This window comes from Capra hircus, chromosome 27 (assembly GCF_001704415.2).
Source record: "Capra hircus breed San Clemente chromosome 27, ASM170441v1, whole genome shotgun sequence".
In the NCBI taxonomy this organism is placed as follows: Eukaryota; Metazoa; Chordata; class Mammalia; order Artiodactyla; family Bovidae; genus Capra; species Capra hircus.
This window is the reverse complement of record NC_030834.1, coordinates 32,282,704-32,307,407: the sequence shown is the minus strand read 5'-3', so window position 1 is coordinate 32,307,407 and position 24,704 is coordinate 32,282,704.

The window sequence follows — 24,704 nt, the reverse complement described above, 5'->3', positions numbered from 1 at the left end:
TTTTTGTTGAAAATATATATATTACATGTTTATATTATATAATTGGGCATATACACACACCACTTCCTGGCCCAAGTGAGACAAAGGGAGATATTAGAAGCTGTATATGTATACACAGCTCGTAATAAGCCACATCCTGCCATGCTTGTTTATTTCTGTAAGAAGCCATCAGAGCACAAAAATTAAGAATTTTGGAGGCAGACAGGCTTACTAGTTTTGAGACCTTGGGCAAGTTGTTTTACCTGTCTATCCTGATTTCCTTCTTAGGTTAAATGAAGATGTCTTGATGGATTTAAATGAACCATCCATCAGTTAATCCAATCCATCAATAAATATCTTGCAGATTAACTGAAACACACTCTGAATATCAAGGAGCCCCATGCCTTGTACAATCTCTTTCCACACTTAGTGACAGCAGTTATGGTTATTTTTGGTCTCAGGATGTATCTAGCATTTAAGTTTTGAAACAGACCCTGAGAATGGGTTTTACTTGGATATGGCATGGAGATAGGGGCTAATAAACACTGGGAAAGCTCACTGTTCTGGGGAGATGAAATGTGGCTTCATCTCTGGATTCTGGAATGTGAGTTGCAGGCTGTTAGAAGTTTGTTTTCAAGATGGAGTGATCATGAAGTCCACAGAGGACCACAGGCAAAACAGCCAAGCTTCACTGAGGGAACCTGCCCTCATGACTGGTCCCCGCACTTTCCAAAGGTGAATTATACTGTAACCAGGGAGCTGGGGCTATGGTATGTGGACCGTTAGAACCTTCTGGGGATGGAACCATAGAAAGTCAGAGAAGAGTGGAGTGGATGCCTTGTAGAGATTAACACAAGGCCCAGGGAAGAATCTTGGGATGGTCCTTTGAAGGGAAGATTGTCCTTCTACAAAGAGGGAACATGGATAATCATTGGATTTAAAAGGACCAACTAGGGAGGTATGAGATGTTTCTCCAGAGTCAATGAAGAGCTGCTTTTGCCTCAAGGAAAAAAGCTCTAGGGGTCAGGAAAGAGAATGGCTTTCTTGCCTCTGACATCCATGTATCTGACAAATGGGTGGACTGTCTGGAGTGAAGGTTAGAACACAGTGTCTCACAGGGCACAGAATTTGCTAGTTTGCAGCAGTGGTGACTTCTAATCCACCATCACAGACCTAAAACAGCTCAGCTCAGTAATAGGCACCATTTAACAGAGACCTTGAAATATCTTCCAAGGAAGGGACTTTCAGGAAATATAGACCGAGGACAATTATGCTGAGTATTCTGTAATGCACTAGAACCTTTATAACTTACTCTTGTTGGTGGGGTTTGCTGTTTCATCCCTTCCCTTGTTGATGAGCACAATCCTTACATGAAGAAAGACATGTGCCAATTTTCAGAGACAACAAAGACAAAACCTGGGTAGAACGTCTTACTCCATAACTGGGCCAAGAGACAGGAAATTGGAAAAGTGGAAAAGGTAGAGACCTAGAAAGAAAAGATAAGAATAAGACCAAGTTTCTGGGAGACTTGGCTAAGGATGAGAGGAATACCCAGAGACCCAGCCCTTGAAGGAGTCGTGAATCCAAGGGCAGATCTATTTCATTCTTGACTGCCTCAATCTAGGCACCAAAGTTGGACAAGAAAGATAACTAACACAATTTAATGCGTTTCTATTTCAATAGTGCCCAAATAGGCTCCTTTAACTTTGTTCATCAAGAACAAAAATATTAGTTCAGGAAAACAGTGCTAAATGCTAAGTCACTTCAGTCGTGTCCGACTCTGTGCCGCCCCATAGATGGCAGCCCTCCAGGCTCCCCTGTCCCTGGGATTCTCCAGGCAAGAGCACTGGAGTGGGTTGCCATTTCCTTCTCCAATGCAGGAAAGTGAAAAGTGAAAGTGAAGTCGCTCAGTTGTGTCTGACTCTTTGCAGCCCCATGAACTGTAGCCCACCAGGCTCCTCCATCCATGGGATTTTCCAGGCAAGAGTACTGGAGTGGGGTGCCATAGAAAGGTAACATGAAAATCACTGGAATCAAGCCACCGATTCTGAGCAAGCTTAGATAAATATGTGTAAGTAACTGCATTATATAAAAATGCAGCTGTGGATCTTGAGAACTGTCAAGCCCTATTTGGTGACTGAAGGGTGGACAGGCTGAGTCTCCAGCCTTCTCTCTTGAGCAGAGCCCCAGTCCACCTTGATTCTGTGCTAGCTTGCTCTAATGCAGTGACTGGGTGTAGGCTGTGGTCATAATGTATCTCTGCAAGTTACTTCATGGTAGTTTAAAGCTTTCTGTCTTAACTTATCCTTTCAACCATAATTCTTGCTGCTACTATTCTTTTCTATCGATCTTTGAATTTGTACATATGAGTATTGTGCTAGAGGGCTCAGTGGTAGACCCTTTTTTCTATGGAATAGGGACATAATTACATAATGACATTTTCTATGTAATAGGGACATAATGACTTTTTCTTTAAACTTCCCCACTTTGTGTCTGATGAGCTTGATTTCACTCCTGCAGCCTCTAAGGGCGGGCAGGGCAGTCCTCCTTGTCCAGTCTTCCCTCTAGTTTCTCACAGTAGCCCTTTCCTGGCCTAAGAGTGTAGGTCTGCCTTGTCCTTAGGCCCTGGAGGCCCACTTAGAGTCATGTGACCACAGCATCCTGTCCACAGCTTTCAAGGCCTGAGGCCCTTCCCTGATTGCAGGGATCATCACTGTGGGCCACAATTAGACCCCTTCCTGAAAGTGTCCCTGATCCCTACAGCTCATGCTCTTAGCTCCCGATCTTTGAGTGAGAAGCAGTGGTTTCTGTGAAACTAACTACTTAGAAATCTAGCTTCAATCTAACTCTATTCCTTTGTGCGTGTGTGTGCAGTTTTTTGGTTTTTTATCTTTTTTTTTTTTTCAATTTTGTTGTCCTTTTGAAATATTCCTTGTTTCATGGCTTCAGGGCAAAGAAAAAAAAAATCATGCATCCAGACCACTCCTGTGGATAGAAAGTTTTTTCAGCACTTGGAAATCTACTTTTTCTTGTTACCCTAGCCCTGAGGTTTGAAGCTTTCAAAATGCTTTTTAAAGGGAAGCATATTAAGGGGAAGGGGACTATCCCAGTACTCTGGAAGAATAAGCGGAGAAGCAAAAAGGGACCTTCTAAAATTGAGAAAATCACTTTACTGGCAACACTGCATTTAGGTTTTCTTATGAATAAAATGAGGATGGACCTGATGTTAAGACCTATTGCAGCTCTAAAATCTTTAACTCAAAGTTTGCGAGGTCAAAATTGGACAACTTAGTCTTTAAGATTAGAGATTTCCATTCACATCCCTTTCTATTGATTTCTTTCCTGGTGACTCCGCAACGACCAGCCAGGTCCTAGCGTCTCCAAGATGAGCGTGAGCGATGGAGTCCGCCTTGTCACCGCTAATTGGTGTCTTCTACAGATACATTATCTAGTTATCAGGTGTCTCTTCACTAGGTGACAACACAGCATCAAGAACATTCATTAAGGAACACAGGGAATGTGTCCTTATACTCATGCACACATATGTACTTTCAGGAGGCACTCTCAAGCTTTAGAGGCATAGGAGCAGATTTCAGACACTTCGCATTGTGGTAGGGTTTCTATCTTTGTCATATTCTGTGAGGTGAAATGCCTTTGTCGATTTGAGCAAGAAGGCATCCATCGCTCCTTCTTCGTAGTTTAGAGGCTTCCAGTTTTGTTGCAGGGACACCTCACCGTGGTGCCCGTTCAGAGATCACAACTGAGCTGTGCTCAGGTGGACCGAGGGGTAGCCTTCACTGTCCTGAGCTCCGACTGGCTTGAGACTTGCCACTCCATGGGGCAGGTTGTGTGAAGAAGTTTCTAATAATGTTGATGATGACTTCAACACCCACGTCTCTTTGCTTTCTATTGTTGCCTTGCGCTTCAGAAAATACGCTGAGCAGAGCAGCTTGATGGAATTTCATTGAGACTTCCTTGACATTACGCCAGCAGCATTTTTATTTCAGCTTTAACCTACTTAGTCACTTTTTTTTTTTTTTTCCTTTTCGGTAAACAAATACAGTGCCTTATGTTGAGGTGAGGATTTGGGAGGAGTTTCAGGAAAATCATTCTTCACATTTTAGAGGTTGTTTGTAATAACTTTGCTTATGCTATAAAAATGTTAATAGCTTTTGAAGAATAAAAACCTGGTAATAATTGCCCATCTATAAGCAGAGTCTTATGGTTTCAGCTGCAAACCACGTTCCCGAGTGGTGAAAGAGTAACATAATACCTTCTATTTATGCATGGTTTATGAACTGAATTGCACAAGGGGCTTTGTATTTATGAAAATGCATCTCACTTTGTATGCATCTTAACCATTTAATATTTGATTTGCCAAGAGGGCAAAATTTTGTTTTTAAAGAGCAGCAATATGACCTTAGACTATGTGAATACCATTAAGTGCATCTTCAAAGGGTTTTAAAAGATGACTTTGTAAGAAGATCAGACCTTAACTATAGGTCCTCAGACACTCTAGGAATTCGTATAGCTTAATTTCCATTTCTCCTGCTGATACATAAGTCATAATCTGGGTAACAAAGAATTTCCTTAATGAATTGGTTGACTGTAGTACACAGAACACTGAAGAATGTTTCCAGTTCTAAAATTTGAAAGGATGGTGTTTAAAGGCACTGTAGTTAGTTATCTCAACAGGTGGTAGCTGGTAATTGATGATTATATTTAAAGTGTGTGCATTCATTGTGGTTACTAGTAATATAGCATTTTTATCCACAGATCTCAAAGCATGTGTGAATAAATATGCATTATTTCCCTATTTTAAATAGCCAGAGACACACTGAAAGTTAATTAGATATAAGCAGACAGAGAAATTTTATGTCCCCTGCTCGCTTGGAGCTTCTAAAAAAAAAAAAATTCTTCCCAGAAACTGGAATAAAGAACACAATGTACCTGATCTCTAAATAACTGCTGTTCAGGGGCATGGCTCCAGCTCCAAGCACATCCCCACGGAGTGTACCACATCCCCCGTGTACATCCTCTGTCCAGCTCCTCAGTCCAGGTGGGCAAAGAGTTCTAGGTCAGAGGAAACCTCAGTCACCATCCTTCTGTGCCCTGGGTGACCACATCTAGCCATGCCCCAGGTGAACCAAGGACCGGGGGTGGAGGTGTGTGTGACAACATTTGTCCCATTGTTCATAGGACTTACTTCTGAACCTCGAGTCACCTCTGGATCAGGAAAACATTGATTATAATACCCACCATGCAGCAAGCTCTTTCTTTGCAACAGAACAGTGACCCAAACACACAGTCTCTTGCAGAAGGAGCTGGCGTTCCAGGAAAGATGATTCGCACCGAGCTCCATTCTACTTATAGCTTTAACACTTCTCTCCACACCCAGCCTCCGCTTTTGGGGGTATCCCACCCTCTTTAACGAAGGCTTTTCTTTTCCATCCTGTTTTCAGCATAGCCTTATCAGAGAGGGAAATATTTTTGAGCTTTATTTTCTGTCGTTTGTATTATTTTAATTTGTAAAATGTGTGTTATGCAAACACCAGCTAGATGAAACATGGTTTCTCAGACTAGACATCCCTGCTCTGCCTCCTGCAATCTCATCACGGTGGCAAGTGACGAGGCAACTTTCCCAGCCAAGGAGAGGGGCCTGTCCTGCCTTATGAGGCCCTGACCAACCAGTGTCTTTGCTGGACCAGACCCATCAGTCACTGGCTGCCGTCTGCCAGACCCAACACTGTCCTGTGCTGGAGGAAGGGGAGAGGGGCGAGGGTTGGCTACCAGGGACTCCTTGTGTTACAGGGACAAAGAACCCCTGAATCTCTTCCTGTTTCCTTCTTATTCTTCTTTCTCCCCGAGAAGATCCCAGAAATGTCTCTCTGATTTAACCTCCATCCTCTTTCTTTGTTCTCGGTGTTGTTTCGCTGAATGTGTGTGTCTCCAGGCCATTGCCCAAAGAGAGGGCTGGACCTGTTCTGGTCTCGTCCTTACCGACCTGCAGTGTATTGACCTACGAAGCCAGATCAGATGCTCCACTGAGATGACCCCTGGGGGAAAAGGATAGACCACAAGGGGAAGTTTGCTTGGGCCCCACAAGCTCTTTTCATATTCCTAGCTATTGTTTTTGGTTCCTTAGTTGCTAAGTTGTGTCTGACTCTTTCCAACCCCATGAACTGTAGCCCCCCAGGCTCCTCTATCCATGGGATTCTCCAGCCGAGAATACTGGAGAGGGTTGCCATTTCCTTCTCCAGGGGATCTTCCCAACCCTGGAATCAAATGCCTGTGATTAAATATGATCAGCTCAACTCTGTGACCTGCCTTCATGATCTGCTTTCACTTGAGTACCTTCAACTCTGGACCTCCACGTCCAGTTGCTCAGGTTTATGTTTCAAGGGCAGCTGCTCACACCCTTAAAGTGGAGAGAACTAGGGCCAAGCAGTGCAAGGACGTTCTGGCTGAAGGGTGGTGCCCAGGGCAGGAATGTTCCTGGCTCTCGCTCCGTGAGGACCTCTCAGCTGTCACAGGAGGGGCTCTTCTCCTAGAATAGCCGCGAGGTTGCCACCAGCCTCGTGTTCTTTGTACCAGGACTGCGCTCCTGGGACAGCTGGTCCGATTGCACATCACCGACATTCCAAGCCCAGGGTGCCCTGGGCCTCAGGGCACCATCAGACTCTTGGAGAATTACTGAGTGCTACTCAGCCTCCCCCCGCCCCCAGTTTCTAAAGATCTGGGTGTGAGATGAATCTGCAAGAGAGAAAAATAGTAACTGGAAAGCACCTTAGAGATTAAATTGGCCAGAGTCCTGCCTGGTTTGCATATTTTTGTGTGTGTGTGTCTGTGATATGCATTTAAAATCACTTTCCTCAACTTTGCACTAAGTCTTCTGGAGAATCCAGGATTTTCATTTCCCACACTATGGGCATCTCTGGAGTTTTATTGTCGTAGCTGTTCTTGTTGGTCTGAGGTCTTCCAGAAATTAATGGTAATTTACATGCAAATGTCCATTCCAGATGGGCTTCCTGACTCTTCTGCCCTACTTATATGATTGAAAGAGCCTAGAATTCTACTTTCATTCAGAACCCTAGATCTGTCTTCTTAGCTGGCCCCAGTGTTGGTTCTAGGGAGAGAGTCCCTCCTTCATTACAGCCTGAGAAAGTCAAGGAGGAAAGAGAAGAAAAAAATTACCCCAGGACCTGCCGCCACCATTATCAGACCAGATAGGAACACTAACCAACAGTCTGGGGACTTCCTTGGAGGTCCAGTGGTTAAGACTCCAAGCTTCCATTGCAGGGGGTATGGGTTAAGTCCCTAGTTAGGGAACTCAGATCCCACATGCCACTCAGAGCAGCCAAAAAAGAAAACAAAGAATAAGAATAAGCATAACAAATAGTCTGTTGTGCGCCTGTTCTTTCCATCTAGTAAACTCCTGCTGGTCAGTCATTAAAGTCCTGTATAAACAGAACGGGCTTCCCAGGTGGCACTAGCGGCGAAAGCCCGCCTGCCAGTGCAGGAGATGTAGGGACTCGGGCTCAATCGCTGGGTCGGGAAGATCCCCTGGAGGAGGGCACGGCAACCCACTCCAGTGTTCTCGTCTGGGGAATCCCATGGACAGAGGAGCCTGGCGGGCTACAGTCCATGGGGTCGCAAGGAGTCGGACACGACTGCAGCGACTTAGCCCCACACCACATGGGCAGTATACTCTCAGCAATGTACAGAAGGGGGGCATCTCCTTACGCCTCAATTACAGCTCCTGGAGATGGCATTAGCAACACGAGGTGAGGCATCCCTACTTTTTTTTTTCTTTTTTTTTTTAGGGAAACAGGATTTTATTTTATACTGCACTTTTCTCAATGGTCTTAAGAAACCCAAAGAAATCTCCATTTACTCAGGTTAATTTTTATATTTCCATTTTATATTTTACTTGTTTTCATGTGTTATGTTGGGTTCACCTCATGGAAGCTGGGAAGGTAATTTCCTCCTGCTCCCATTGGCAGGATAGCAACATTACAATTGTTTCTCAATTATAGAAACTCTGCACAGAATACTATTTAAGCACTAGCTACCAAAACAAAATGGCTTATTATTTGGCATCCCTACTTTTACTGCTTGGCCAAAAGAGGAGAAATCAAGAGAAACTGGACCCCAAGCAGAAGCAAGGAAATCCCCTGATGCCTCTACAAGTTTTTTAGCAGGAGGAAATGTGAGCATCCTAGGGGGGTACCCATACCTGCACCCCACAGCGGCAGGGTTCTGGCCTGGCTGGTCCCAGGCTCACCACTCACACCCCACTGGGGCTTCACTGTGCTCGGGAAAGGGACTGAGATGTATGGGATGGTTTCAGTGCGAAATGCACACTGCAGATTCTTACACGACTGCCTCAAAAACAAACTCCCGAAATACAACGGTTCGTTAAGTTGTGGACTGCCTGTATTTAACACTTTTTGGCAGTGTGACACACTTTGGAAACTGTATGCTTCTTATGGAAGAGGACATTCTGGAAACTGCTTAAAATTCACAAGAAGTTGGATTCTCTCTCTAGCATAGATTTCATCTATTCTTTGGCTTTGTGTTGGACACAAAGACAGATCACCATCGCAGATTTTATTTTTTACCCCAGAGATATTCCAGGAATGCCATCTTCCCCATTCCCCAAGATGGGTTTTGGTAAATTCTTTGGCCAAAGGTCAATATTCTAGGTGACAAGATACTTCCAATTCCACCCCCCTCCCCCCACCCCCACCATGGAGCAAAGAATCTCTTTAAGAGGGATTGTCATCTTCCTCTTCAGAAAAAGCTGCAGGAACCAGTCACATGGTAGAAATCTCACACGAGGTCTGGGACGGGTACGCGCAGGCTTTCATATCTGGGATCGTTTCATCTTGGTTCAGTTGTTCTTTACACTTTTCAACTCTTCCAGCTTCCCAGGCCTCTGATTTTTGTCATCCCTGCTTCCCTTTTCACTTGGGAATCTCTGCCGTGGGTGGTTGATTCCTCTGACTAGTCTGAGTTGTCACAGGGCCTTCCCAGGTGGCACTAGCAGTAAAAAAAAATAACCTGCTTACCGATGCAGGAGACTTATGAGGGTTCGATCCCTGGGTCAAGAAGATCCCCTGGGGGAGAGCATGGCAACCCACTCCAGTATTCTTGCCGGAGAATCCCATGGACAGAGGTCTAGCAGGCTACATTCCTTAAGGTTGTAAAGAGTTGGACACGACTGAAGCAACTTACCATCCTGACTCAGGGTTTCTGACAAAGGCAGAAACGTCCGAGTTCACTGGAAAGGACTCCCTCTTTCTTCATAAGACCTGCCACTGCTTTCTGCACTAACAGCCTTGGACTTCCTAATTCAGTCTCTTTCCGACCTCCATCTTAGATGTGAGAAGCCAGGCTCACCATCCACAAAGGCCTGTCCGCCCACTCGGAGACAGTGGCCCACCTCTGATGAGGGAACACCCTGAGAGCACAGTTCTCCCCTGACCTTCAGCATGACCCCTGCCCCTTGCCTTGGTGCCAGCAGGTATTTTCCTGAGAAGGAAATTTAGCAAGAAAATTCGCTCCTTCTTTCCACCACCAAACCTCCTGCCACATACCATGCTAAATGCTGGAGTCAGAAATACAAATCAGACACGGTCTGTGTTCCCAAGAGCATGTGAACAAGAGAGATCGTTGTAATAAAGTCTCCTAAGAGTCCTGACAGGCTTACCAACCAGAGGGTCCTGGGAACTGAGTAGGAGAAGCTAGTTTGCAGGAAGATGGGAACAGGAAGGCTTCCTGGAGGAGATGAACTTAGCCTGTGCTGACTTTCAAAGGATGCATAAAAATCAGGCATAGGAAGGACATTCCTCCGAGCCCAAAGGTCATGATGAGCAAAGCGGAGAATGCATGAGGGCACTGGTGTGGAGGATGATGAAGACAATTCAGTGGCAGATTCACAAAACCTCTCCTTGCTTGACCCCTCCTCCTCCTCCTCAACCCCCTATTTCATGACCTCACTGGAGGCTAGTGGCCCTCGTTTTATGAATATCCCTGGGGCAGGTACCACACCCCTTGGCACACAAACACCTGTGCTTATTATGACTCTAAAATGCCTCTGGGATATAGTAATAATTTGGGATTAAAAGCATATGGGCATTTAAAGGAGAAAAATAATAATAGGTTAAAAATGTTCTCCATGTCTGTGATCTCAAAAATCTCAACAGGGATGTGGTTACGCATGGTCTCTATAAGGATCTCGCAGCCAGAACCTGCCTCCCTCGTGGTGGTTCTTGTGGGAGACTGTTACATGTTAATCACCAGTGTTCATGCAGACAGGTTGTCTGGCGACTCGGACAAAGATGCAGATGCTGTGCTTTTTGCAATTTCTAAAGAGAGAAAAACTGGCTTCAATGTGCCCCAGGGTTTGGGGTAAGAGTAATAAAGAGCAAACTTGCAGAGAGAGCGTGGCTGCCCTGAAACTAAGCAGGCATGTCACCAGGAGCCGTCTCTCGTGGGCAAACAGAAAAAACGCTTCTTCCAGGGAGGGACACGAGTCCTGGCCCTGGAAAATGAGAACGAGGCTTATCCATGCTTCATTTAGTTGTCACTTGTTTATCAAGGTCCTAAGATGCCCTGGAGAAGGAAATGGCAGCCCACTCTACTATTGTATCCTGGGAAATCCCATGGACAGAGGAGCTTGGCAGGCTACAGTCCATGGGGTCGCAAAAGAGACACAACTGAGCAGCTGAACACCAGCTACGTGCTGAGAGAAGACAACAAGTTCGCCGTGGTCCTGTCTACATTAAACTTACAGTTTTGTAGGGAAGTCAGATATTGAATAAGGCAATGCAAGTGACATGAACGTTTCAGAAGGGAAGATATAGAACAGAGCAAAAAATGGTAATACCAAAAGTTAACCTGGTTTGGGGTTTCAAGGAAGACCTCAGTGACTAGTATGGAGCAAAGATGGAGCAAAAAGGAAATAGGTTGGGAGAAAGGTGTTCTAGGCAGAGAGAGACAATCAGGACCCCACCACCAGACATGGGGACAGGTGGCAAGGGCTGCACATGGGCTGTGTCATGGACTGACCCTTCTAGAATAATTGTTGAATGTCCCTAAGGATAGAGCAGTGAATAGAAACAGTCTGAAAGAATCCCTATCCTCCCAGAGCTTACCTATTAGGGGAACTTATCCCAAAGGCAAAGAGAAGCATCAGTGGTTTGATAGAGGGAAGTGACATGATCAAATTCGAATTTACCTTGGGTCATTGTATTAATACATCTTGGGGCAGGATCATTTGTGAGTAGACAGAATGGAGAAAACAACAGCAGTATCCCTTTTAATCCAGCACTTTAGCCAACCTATAAGTTTCCACATGTTATCTACTGCTTTCTCTGAGAACAAAAATTTCCTGAGATTTTGTAGCTGGTGTTTAAAGATGCCGAGCAAGTGATGTATAACGATCTAAAGCTTCCAAGCTTTACACCGCATAAGATGTCATATTTCTGAAATTAACACTGCTGGAATAGCTTGTTTAAGGAACATTCCTGATGGACACTTGCCTGCAAATCTGCCTGCGGTTACTCTTCTTACTCCCAAATCAGTTCAGTTGATAAGGAATGACAAACTAGAATATGTTTGGTTAAATAGGCCATCTGCCTGTTCATAATATGGACATTAATTCTCATAAACAGTTACGTCAGCCATGTGAAATGCCTGGCTGGCCTTCATGATATGGTTATTCATAGGCAGTTACTTCTCTTCCATGTGATTTTACAAATATGCGATAGTTACATGTAAAATGTTTATGTGTTAAATCATTTATCTGAGAAAATGGTTTAACAAGGTCGGTTTGGGATGAAGTGAGAAACCTTTTTGATGAAGTAAAGCGTGGAGTCCAGAAGAGTTTGAAATGGTAACAGATGACCACAGGTCTCCAAACATGAAGCCATATAATTTTAATAGTCATCAGTAAAGTAGTAGCGATGCCCAGAGACCTTGCTGAGAATTCTGGATATGACATTAAGCCCAGTAGCTTCTTATAGAATCCTTTAGCCAAAACTCATTCAGGACTTTTATACTACCTTAGGAAGGTAGTATGGTGGATGTGTTGTCTCTTATATGACAGAATTCACGAAGTCTAGGGCCATGTTGACAATTAAACCCTTTAATGTTTCTTCCACAAAACTCATGAATATTCAAATGTAGTCAGATAAATAGAGTGCAAGGCAACACAAGTTGTTTTGCTATCAAATGAGTTTCCTTTATTCTGTCTTCAGAACTTTGCAGGGTGTAGAATATAGATAAGAGATTGTGGACCTGTAATCAAATCCCTTGGAGATTTCCCAAGTCCAGCTTCTGGTATTCAGATGAAGAAATGGCAAATGTGTCTGGAAATACTAGTTAACCACAATTAGAGTATACAGGTTTCTTTTGTTTACTGTAAGACTCTGGATGACTTTCCTTTTAAATGAGTTGGGGAAATGAATTAATGAAGGAGGAAATGGAGTAACAGTCCACAAGACCCCTAATTATAAACACCCATCTCTTCTTTCTTAGCTGCTTTATCCGCAAATGAGAGTCTGGGGGCAAATGCGTGTTAGTCACTCAGTTGCGGCCGACTCTTTACGAACCCATGGACTGTAGCCCTTCAGGTTCCCCTGTCCATGAAATTCTCTAGACAAGAATACTGGAGTGGGTAGCCATTCCCTTCCCTATGGAATCTTCCCAACCCAGGGATTGAACCCAGGTCTCCTGCATTGCAGACAGAGCCTATACCTTCTGAGCCACTGGGGGTCAGATGAGCCCTGGATCTTCCAGCCATATAAGCATTCTATATCAGAACAGCTTCCCAAAAGTTTTCCAGGAGCTGAGTTCTCTTAAAAGGGCAAATTTTAAGAACTGGAACAAGTCCAAGTCTTTGATTACTCTTCCCTCTGGCTAGAATGTTTCCCCCACCCCAGTTTCTCCTACTGGGCTCCTAGTCGTCTCTCAGGTCTCAGCTCAGATACAGTCCTACGGGCTTCCCCACACCAGGCCACCAGCCAGTGCCCCCTTCCCTGTGGCTCTCTGGGCTTCTCGTGTGTTCACTCCATGTTGACCTGAGCCCCTCTCCAGCATGAGCTCCTCTGGGGCCAGTACCTTCTATTCTCTGCTGAATCCATTATGCCCTAGGACAGTGACCAACAGTCAGTAGGTCCCCCTGTGTAGAAGTGAATCGCTAAACAAGTGAATATTTCCATTATTGTTGACACGTAAGAGACCTGACTGATGTGTAAGGACTGATTCATCTCTTTGTCACTTACAACTATCATAATTTTAGACAATGGGGATGATAGTCATAGGAAAATTATTTTTTTTAATTTTAATGCAAATACATGTAATTTTTCTTCTCCTTTTTATTTGCTTACCTACTCTAGTAGCTCACACTAACACCTGAGCCTTTTTATGCCAGAAACAAACAAGAGAAAAGAGAGATTGAGATAAAGGACTGAGATCATAATTTTTGAACAGCTCTTTCTTCTAGAAAAAGCACTCTCTGAAAAAAATAAATCTCTGAGAAGAGTGTAAGATATATGTCATTTTAAAAGTCTTGATTATAGTTTTGTATAATATTAAAACTGTTGCTCCTTTCAGCATACAATTTGTTGAATTCTTTCCATTATTAGTAAATTATATTTTGTTAGTTTGTAAAAATCAGCAAAGGCATATTATAATACTACAGGCTAACATTTAGCAAAATCTTTGATATTTGTGTCATACAGATAAGTGGTTTCTTCAAGAGTTAGGTTTATCTGGGAGGAAAAAAAAAAAAGATGATTGACTTTGTGGAGTTTTCTCCTGGAAAGAGATCTAGTTGAAAATTAGATTGAAAAGATTTAAAACCAAATAGAAATAGAGGCAGAGACAAAAAAGAAAAAAATAGCATGGCTGACGCTAAATAAAGAAGGAAAATCATGACTAATTTTTTGTTTGTTGCTTATAGTAATATTATAAATAACTACAGAATGGCTTCAGTAGAAAATGTAATTCCATATAGCTGATTATAAAGAACCCCCTCCCCAACTGATGAATAGTTCAGTCAATCTAAAATCAGTTACCCTATTTTTAGATTGCTTGACACATTTGGGCTTTCTGAAGTGAAACTTCTCAGAAAAATAAGCTCAGAAGAAATTTCACAAAATAACATTAATTGAAATGTTTAGGGGCAGGGAAAAAACCAGTAGGGTAACAAAGGTAGCATTTCCTGCTCTGCTGATAACTTCATTGAGAGAAAGTTCACAGAAAAAAGAAAAAGGATACTGGCCTGTGCCTTAAACACCTTATTTAATAAGACCCTGGTTGGGGACAGCCACCATGAAATTCCAAAGTGAGAGTCACTTGGTATATAGTCACCGACTCTAAGTTTGGAACTATAGATAGGCCTCTGGTTCTGGGCCTGTCCCGTCATGGACATCAACTGGGATCAGCCGAGATGCCAGAAGTAACCGTGGATTAAAAGCTATGTTCCTACGAGAGACACAGACGCACGCTCGCCACATTCCTTAAATATTTGCTCCGTACTCTCATCATAACCTCTGTCTTATCTGGATTAATCCTTTTCTGGCTCACTTTGATCCCCATCCCCGATGGGGCCCCTCTGATGCTGAATAAATTGTGAAATTGTGGTGTCAGGATTAGAGATAAAAGGGGAGATGGAGACCGTGTGTCATCAACATACTGATCTCAGGGTGAAAATACCTTCACTTTTCTCCGAGTTATCTCATGCGAACTCGGAACAGGTGGGTGATTACCAGCAGATTCAGCAGCGGGGTGGAGCCAGGGCTCTCCCTTTGTGCCATTCCCCTGGAGACAGCATGAGGGGTTTCCCTCTATAGGAACAGAGCCTGGAGTGGAGGTGCAACAAATACCATATTTAATGCAACTCGAGCACCTAATAGTTTGCCTGTTAGTCATATGGGTACCACGTTCCATGTCTTTGAAACCAGACCTGTTTATATTCCCTCAGATTTGGCCCCCAGGGCCCTGTAAATAGGATTGCATTTTTACTGCCCCTTTACACTATTATTCTATGAGCTCTCATTCGATGTTTCCTCCATTGAAGCCCACTTGCCATCATCATTTACCACCCTCTAGATCATCCCCTTGCATTCTTTGAGGCTTTGGGCATCTGGTTTGAAGATTTCCTTTCCACGCGGTTCCCTTAATCTTTTGCCATCCTTGGTGATTCAATGCGGAAGCTGAAATCTCATCCGTGGAGGCTTGGAATCTTTGTGAGACTTGCGGTGGCTTCTTTCTAATTGACTACTGGATTCTCGGTGCCCGCTCATAGGAGACACTCAATAAATATTTGTTGAATCAATTAAGTATCCAAACACTTTGATCTCTTTTAACAGCTTTCTTTTCCATTTCTGATAATACTTCCTTCTAATTCACTAAGAAATGAGAGATGCATCACACCTGAATTCTGCTTTCTTTCTTCTTTACCGAAAGGAAGTACTTTCACCTGTTTTTCTGTTTAGTGAAGCTCCATCTTCCTCTGCCCTGCGTGGGATTCCTTTTCCTTCCTCTGGATCCTTGCTTGGTCAATCCTACTTCGACTCTCATATCTTCAGGAGTTTCCTTTTCCCTTTGTTTTCCTGGTCAAGTTATAAAGTGTGCAAATCTCAACCATGTTTATTTTTTTTTTAATTGAAGTTCAGTTGATTTACAGTGCCGTGCCAGTCCCTTGTGCAGTAAGGAGACTTGGTTTTACACATATATACAGTGTGGGGAAAGAGCAAATTAGTCAAGATGACGGTGGTCAGGCCCTCTCGCCGCAGGCCTCTTGCCCCACGTTAGGTAAATACGTGGTTATGTAACAGCTGAGCCTGTTTATAGCACTGCACAGGTGTAATGTCCTCTAGAAGCACCACCTGGAATGTTCTTAGGGGCAACTGGAATTGAGTCCAGGCGAGTCAAGGTGTGTGGAGTCGAGTTGCCGACCTTGCTGTTGCATCAGCCATTAGAGAGGGAAGCATGTCAGCTGCTTCTCCAGCCGAGAAAGAATAAATACGTCTGCAGTTCCTGTGGCTCAAGTTTTCTTAAGCTTCCCCACTCGCGCCTTACCTATCCTGGGTTCGACAGACAGTGTGAACAGCGAGACAGTTGGTGGAGTCGTCAGAATACAGCAAGACACACAGGTACATTCTTTTTTAAAATATCATTTTCCGTATGGTTTATCTCAGGAGACTGGATTGTTCCTTGTGCTATCCAGTAGGATTTTGTTGTTTATCCATTCTAAATGTAATAATTTGCATGCGACAAACCAAATCAATCATTCTTTTAAAAACACACCTTCAACAATGCCTCCCCATGCAGCAATAGTCTTGTTCTCTTTACAGCAGCATTCTAGAAAGAATAGTATACACTTCATTACTAGGTGCTCCCTTTAAAACCACACCTCCACCTCTGCCGAAATGACTCGCAAAGGTCAACAGTAACTTCCCACTTTCTAAACACAGCGGTCTCTATTCAGTTCCAATCTAATGGTTTCGTTTCGTTTTTCCCAATTGTTGGCCACTTGCTCTTTCCATCAGTTTACCTTCTGGCAACTTCCTTGGTTCTCCTGTCTGAACACTCTCTCTGAATCCTACCCTGGATCTTTCCACTCGTCATCTGGGTGAGCAATGACGGTGGCTTACATTGGGGGTAGAAGTTATCAAGAATGGAGAAGAGTGGCTGGTTGAAGAACTATTCAGGTGATAAAATTGACTAGAGTTGATTATGTATTAGAAGTGGAGAGAGAGAGAGAGATAACACTAGGTAACCCCTTGAGTTTCTGACACGCATAACTGGGTGATGGTATCTCAGTGAGACAGGAAATACTCCAAGTAGATTACGTGAAGCAAGGCTACCATGAATTCACGTCGACGTATGTTGAGTTTGAGATTTCTTGGAAGTGATCAGGACTATATGTCAAGAAGGCCCTTAGCTAGATCTGCAGTTAAGAGGAGCATCTTGAACTAGGGATAAATCTGATTGCCAAGCCATCTGTACAGAGGTAGGCACTGAAGACATGGACAAGACAGTCCAGAGTAGAGGAGAGGATTAGATGAGAGGAGGATTGAGCCTTGGAAACTGGAATCCCAGGAGGGCGAGACGAAGCTCAAAAGGAGACTGAGAAGTAATCAAAGGTGTGTTGTATGGGGGCTTGGAAGCCAAGGGAAACAGTGGTCCAGGATGGTTTAAAATGGGGGACACAGCCAAAGGATTGCTGACTGCTTCAGCAGGCCATAGTATCCCCTGGTGTAAAAATGTAAACTTGACACTTACATCAGCCAAATAATTTAAAATATACGCCTGTTGACTTCAAATATTGTGTTTATTTTTATTATTGAGGTTCCAGAACTTAAAGAAATCAGAGAAAGGCAGGCCACTTATGGCTGACTGTCTTCTTCCACATGCAAAATAAAAAAGCACCTCAGGAAGGAAATCATACGGCTACTGTAATACATAACCACAGGCATTACAGAATTGTGGTGATCATGACGATCAAAGCATAATTTGAATTGGTTTGCTATGGGCTGACTTAGCTTTAAAATTTTTTAAATTGTATGATCTTGACTGATGGAATTGTTTGGATCAGCTGTACATATCGGAACAGTTCACAGCTCCTCATTATAAGGGCTTTACTGGAGTTTAGGCAGCATGCAAGCCAGTATTCTTTACATGTAGATGCCTTTTATTTATGTGGCCTCTAAGTTAGCTTATTTTCATATGCTTCCTGTTTTGTGATTGTGAAATATGTAGCTATGGGCACTGGCCTGGCTCCCAGACTGATGGAGAAAGGATGATGTGGAGAGGAAGACAGCGTCTGCTGAAATCCTCGGTTCACATGGCTCCTCCCTCCAGTGGTACAGAAGTGGATCTTGATAACTCCTATGGTACTAGCATATGCAGAGAGACCAGTTTCGGTGTAGCCTAACGATATATAAACTGTTTAGGAAAAAACTGTTTTCTACTTCACAGTTTTCTGAAAGGTTGTAAATATCACTTTACTTCTCACATTAACGTCAGTTCAGTTCAGTTGCTCAGTCGTGTCCGACTCTTTGCAACCCCATGAATAGCAGCACGCCAGGCCTCCCTGTCCATCACAAACTCCCAGAGTTCACTCAAACTCATGTCCATCGAGTCGGTGATACCATCCAGCCATCTCATCCTCTGTCATCCCTTTTGCTCCTGCCCCCAATCCTTCCCAGGATCAGAGTCTTTTCCAATGAGTCAACTTTTCGCATGAGGTGGCCAAAGTACTGGAGTTTCAGCTTGAGCATCATTCCTTCCAAAGAACACCCAGGGCTGATCTCCTTTAGAACAGACTGGTTGGATCTCCTTGCAATCCAAGGGACTCTCAAGAGTCTTCTCCAACACCACAGTTCAAAAGCATCAATTCTTCAGTGCTCAGCTTTCTTCACAGCCCAACTCTCACATCCATACATGACCACTGGAGAAACCATAGTCTTGACTAGATGGACCTTTTTGGACAATGTCTCTGCTTTTCAGTATGCTATCTAGGTTGGTCATAACTTTTCTTCCAAGGAGTAAGCATCTTTTAATTTCATGGCTGCAGTCACCATCTGCTGTGATTTTGGGGCCCCAAAAAATAAAGTCTGACACTGTTTCCACTGTTTCCCCATCTATTTCCCATGAAGTGATGGGACCAGATGCCATGATTTTCATTTTCTGAATGTTGAGCTTTAAGCCAACTTTTTCACTCTTCTCTTTCACTTTCATCAAGAGGCTTTTTAGTTCCTCTTCACTTTCTGCCATAAGGGTGGTGTAACCTGCATATCAGGTTATTGATATTTCTCCCAGCAATCTTGATTCCAGCTTGTGCTTCCTCCAGCCCAGCGTTTCTCATGATGTACTCTGCATAGAAGTTAAATAAGCGAGGTGACAGTATACAGCCTTGATGTACTCACTTTCCTATTTGGAAGCAGTCTGTTGTTCCACATCCAGTTCTAACTGTTGCTTCCTGACCTGCATATAGGCTTCTCAAGAGGCAGGTCAGGTAGTCTGGGATTCTCATTTCTTTCAGAATTTTCCACAGTTGATTGTGATCCACACAGTCAAAGGCTTTGGCACAGTCAATAAAGCAGAAATAGATGTTTTTCTGGAACTCTCTTGCTTTTTTGATGATCCAGTGGATGTTGGCAATTTGATCTCTGGTTCCTCTGCCTTTTCTAAAACCAGCTTGAACATCTGGAAGTTCATGGTTCACATATTGCTGAAGCCTGTCTTGGAGAATTTTGAGCATTACTTGACTAGCGTGTGAGATGAGTGCAATTATGCAGTAGTTTGAGCATTCTTTGGCATTGCCTTTTTTTGAGATTGGAACAAAAACTGACCTTTTCCCGTCCTGTGGCCACTGCTGAGTTTTCCAAATTTGCTGGCATCTTGAGTGCAACACTTTCATAGCATCATCTTTTAGGATTTGGAATAGCTCAACTGGAATTCCATCACCTCCACTTGTCTTGTTTGTAGTGATGCTTTCTAAGGCCCACTTGACTTCGCATTCCAGGATGTCTGGCTCTAGGTGAGTGATCACACCATCGTGATTATCTGGGTCTTGAAGATATTTTTTTGTACAGTTCTTCTGTGTATTCTTGCCACGTCTTCTTAATATCTTCTGCTTCTGTTAGGTCCATACCATTTCTCTCCTTTATTGAGCCCATCTTTGCATGAAATGTTCCCTTGGTATCTCTAATTTTCTCAAAAAGATCTCTAGTCTTTCCCATTCTGTTGTTTTCCTCTATTTCTTTGCACTGATCTCTGAGGAAGGCTTTCTTATCTTTTCTTGCTATCCCTTGGAACTCTGCATTCAGATGCTTCTATCTTTCCTTTTCTCCTTTGATTTTCACTTCTCTTCTTTTCACAGCTATTTGTAAGACCTCCCCAGATAGCCATTTTGCTTTTTTGCATTTCTTTTCCATGGGGATGGTCTGGAGAAGGCAATGGCACCCACTCCAGTACTCTTGCCTGAAAAATCCCGTGGACGGAGGAGCCTGGTAGGCTACAGTCCACTGGGTCGCGAAGAGTCAGACACGACTGAGCGACTTCACTTTCACTTTTCACTTTCATGCATTGGAGAAGGAAATGGCAACCCACTCCAGTGTTCTTGCCTGGAGAATCCCAGGACAGAGGAGCCTGGTGGGCTGCCGTCTATGGGGTCACACAGAGTCGGACATGACTGAAGTGACGCAGCAGCAGCAGCAGCAGCAGCAGCAGCAGGGGATGGTCTTGATCCCTGTCTCCTGAACAATGTCACGAACCTCCATCCATAGTTCATCAGGCACTCTATCTATCAGATCTAGTCCCTTAAATCTATTTCTCACTTCCACTGTATAATCATAAGGGATTTGATTAAGGTCATACCTGAATGGTCTAGTGGTTTTCCCTACTTTCTTCAATTTAAGTCTGAATTTGGCAATAAGGAGCTTGCAAATCAAGTCATATTGAACTTTATTAACTGTGCTCACTGTCATTTGTGTTTTGATTAAATTAACGAGCATCTTGCTTTTCTTCAGAAAATTAAATTTCCAGAATCTTTCTATTTTAATGTCAACCTGTATAATCCACAAATGCCTTTAATACCCTTTCATGATATGATACTCTCCAGTTTGAGGAATCAGGGAAAGGCTTCAGAACCATTAAAAAATATAAAATAAGCCATCAGCTTTTACACTGCTGTTCATTTGATGAGCAGAGGTCAGTTGCTCTGGGGATATTGACAGTCTGTGACATGCTGAAATCCTTCTCTTTTTACCCGGAAATGGATCATGGGATGAGATTTCTTAATCTGTGGACTTTGTTCCTAAAAACGGTTTCAAGGAACCAGTGTGATTGTTTCCAGCAGCAGAGTTCCCTTGAAAAATGATGCCCTAGTGACTCTGCTCCACCTCAAGTGATAGAGCGTCTTCCAGCTTCATTCAGAAAAGTGAAAGAGCCATGGGAAGGCATCGATCCGGTCTTCTTCCTTTGTCATTGTTCGTGTCACACGTTGCTTTTCAGACGGTCCCGAGAATAAACCACGGCTTTATCAAGGTTGTAAATTTTGGTTTGATTTTCTGTTGCTCTCCAGCAGTACTTTTCTTTGTGCTCTGTCACACCTTCTAAAGGAAAGCGGGAGTGTCCCACTTTATTTCTTTGTTTAGCAAGCGTGGTTTTTCAAACTGGCCATGAAGATGCTATTTAGACTTTTAGATGAATGGGGCAGCTTTGGTCCCTGCTAGAATATGTCAGAAGCAGGTATCCAAGCACGTTGGTATGTGACACAGTCATAGGGCAGGAAAACACAGTATTCGGGGGCCAACGAGGCCCCGGAGACCGGACACAGCAGGCTGCTGTCGTGAGCTCAATGCTGAATCGCCGTTAGGGCTCTGGGATGGTTTCTTTCTTTCTTTGTTTTTGATTGGGACCATTTTTAAAGTCTTTTTTTTTTTTAATGTACCTTTTTAAGTTTATTTGTGTGTTAACACCAAAAACATTTTATTTTGGGATATAGCCAATTAACAATGTTGTGATAGTTTCAGATGAACAGCAAAGGGACTCAGCCGTACATATACATGTATCCATTCTCCCCCAAACCCCACTCCCATCCAGGCTGCCACATGATATTGAGCAGACTTCCATGTGCTATACAGTAGGTCCTTGTTGGTTATTCATTTTAAAGATAGCAGTGTGTACATGACTTTCCCAAAGTCCCTAACTATCCCTTCCCACCCCACCCCTGCAATCATAAGTTTGTTTTCGAAGTCTGTGACCCTCTTTCTGTTTTGTAAGTAAGTTCATTTGTATCATTTCTTTTTAGATTCCACATATAAGGGATGGCATATGATATTTCTCCTTCTCTGTCTGACTTAGTTCACTCGGTATGACAATCTCTAGGTCCATCCATATTTCTGCAAGCGGCCGTATTTCATTCTTTTTAATGGCTGAGTAATATTCCATTGCATATATGCCCCATATCTGCTTTTGAGTTTGTTACAGCAGTGCCTGTTTTTTGTCTTGGTTCTGGCCGTGAGGCATGTAGGGTCCCAGCTTTCAGACTGGGGTTCAAACCGGCACCCCTTGCACTGGAACGTGAAGCCCTAACCACTGGGCCACCAGGGAAGTCCATGAGCTGGCTTCTTCATGTTTCTGTTGTTGATCAGTAGAATCAGTAACATAGTAACTGTCCTCACTGATTTTTATAGGCTTGTGATAATTCATAAATCCAATAATTTGGGGAAAGTGATTTCTAATTTATGTTTAGTACCAGTATAACATTTATGGTGGGAGCACCTGCTGGGTGTTCACTCTGTTGTAGTCAGCAGAAAATGACTCCTTTCTGTGTATGCCCTCCCTGGTTCTCCAGTGAGTACCATGAGAGCTAACTTTTCTCATGTTGAGCAGAGGCACCAAGAGCTGTGGCAGAGGCAGCACCTGTGGGCCTATTTCTCATCAATGGCCTGAAATGAGGTTCTGAGACATTGTCTCATCAACACAAGGCTCAGAAATCTAGGTGTCAGCAAGTTATTTAACCCCAGGGTCGTCCCCACCAGGGGCAGCCCTAAGGCATAGGAAGAGAAAGAATTAGGGAAGGAGTAGGAAGAGGAGGGGGTGGGGGAGACAGGGAAAGGGGAATGAAAGATAGGGAAAAGCGAAGCAGCACTTACGGATCGGCTCATGCTATGACCCGTCTTAACTCCCTGGAATAGTATATGTCGTGTGTGTGTGTATGTGCACGCTTGCATACTCAGTCGTGTCCGACTCTTTGTGATCACATGGATTGTAGCACACCAGGCTCCTCTGTCCATGGGATTTCCCAGGCAAGAGTACTGGAGAGGGTTGCCCATTCCTCCTTCAGGGATCTTCCTGACCCAGGGATCGAACCCTCATCTACCGTTACCTCTAGAGCCACCTGGGAAGAACTTAGAATAACATGTTGGATATAGTTAATCTTTGTCAACAGAAGTTGAGACAGTACACGCCCAGCTTGTGAAAGAGTACATGAGGTGGAAATGCGTTTGTTTTCCAGGACAGTTGTGGTGTGATTACCAAAGTCCTTATTAACAAGAGATAGGTAAAGAGAAAAGTGCTGGATAATTAGGATGAGAATCGAGCTAGAAGTGTTGGCTGAATCCAGGGATCCCAGTCCTCCTTCTGAAATTCAGCAAAATCATATCATGTAAGAATATGTCTCATCCATATGCAAAAAAGACGTGCAGATCCATGTAGCATCCAAAACAAGGACAGTTCCCACCTGCTCTTCCTTCCATTTGCCATGCCCTGGTCTAGGCTCTAAGAATGTAAAAACGAGCTTACGTTCTAGGGAGGAAACCGCCAACAAGTAAGTAAGTAAATAAGCAGCATAAGTTCAGTTACTGGTGTGAAACTGAAAATAAAACAGAGATATAAGATAGTGACCTGAAGGAGGGGAGAAATCAATTTAGTTAGGATCATGAGGATTGCCTCTCAGAGAGGCTGATTTTTAGATTGAAAATTGATGGATGGGAAGGAACTAGATATTCAAGAGGCTATAAGAAGACACAGAGATGGACAAATGTAAAGACACTAACTTAAAAAAAAATAGTGTTTTGAGAGAGAAAAGTATCAGCTGGAATCTAGTGAATAAGGAGACTGTGGTTAGATATGGTGTTGGAAAAAGAGGAAGGATGGGGCATGTCACCGCGTGCTGATCAGAACTGAAGCAGTTCCACGAGAATTGACACAGAAAGCCGAACACAAAAATGGTGACAGGTTTTTAAAGCCACATAAAAGTAGCAAATGGAACTGGGAGATAATTATTTTGAGCAATGAGGGCTTAGGGGAGGAGAGCCTTGGGCCATGGGGTGGGCGCCATTATAAGGCAGAACCCACAGCACCTAGAAGGAAGGGCCTTAACCAGCAATCTTGTCCAGAAGTGAAACAAGTAGCTTCCCAAAGCTGCTAGTGTCCAGTGACAAAGCATTGTCAGGCAGGACCAGAGGGACGACTTTTAAGGCTGGAGGCTGTTATTAGGCGTCATCACTCTAGCACAGCGCCTGGCAGGTGGTACTTAGCACATATTTGCTAAAGGAATGAGTGGATAAAATGCAGCAGAAATGGGTCCAAGGATTTATACAGGTGACCTCTAGGAACATACCTGATTCTAGAATTTTATAACTCTGTGGCAGGAATAAAATCACAATGGTTTTCAATACTAATTTTTTTTTCTTTATTGGGACAAATATTGTTAACTTTGGTGAAAAGCCTTAAAAATAACTTCTCAAACTGTTGCGAATGTGTTATTGCTCTTTCAGCCCTTAAAGCTACCTGTTGCAAACACCCCTGTGATTCCTAAACCGCTAGTAGTTAACACCACTGCTGTTTGGTAATAACAAAGAAAATATTTAACTTACAGGGGATCTTTCTGTTTAACTTACAGGGGATTTTTCTGGACTTTCCATGTGGGGTTTTGAAAGTTGATCTGAAATGTATCATTTCTAATTTCCTTTAGACTTTCAAGCATATATGAAACAAATTTCAGTATTTTCTTATTTCAGTTGACATTTGCTTTTAAATTTACTGTCACCTCTTTTTTTTTTAAAGTATAATTTTCATAGTCTAAGCCTTAACGTCAAAGAAAAAAAAACTTGAAAGTCTTAGGTAAGTTTCATAATTCAGGGTATAAAAAATGTCAACTTGTAACTCTACTATGCGTTGACTAAAGCCATTATTAG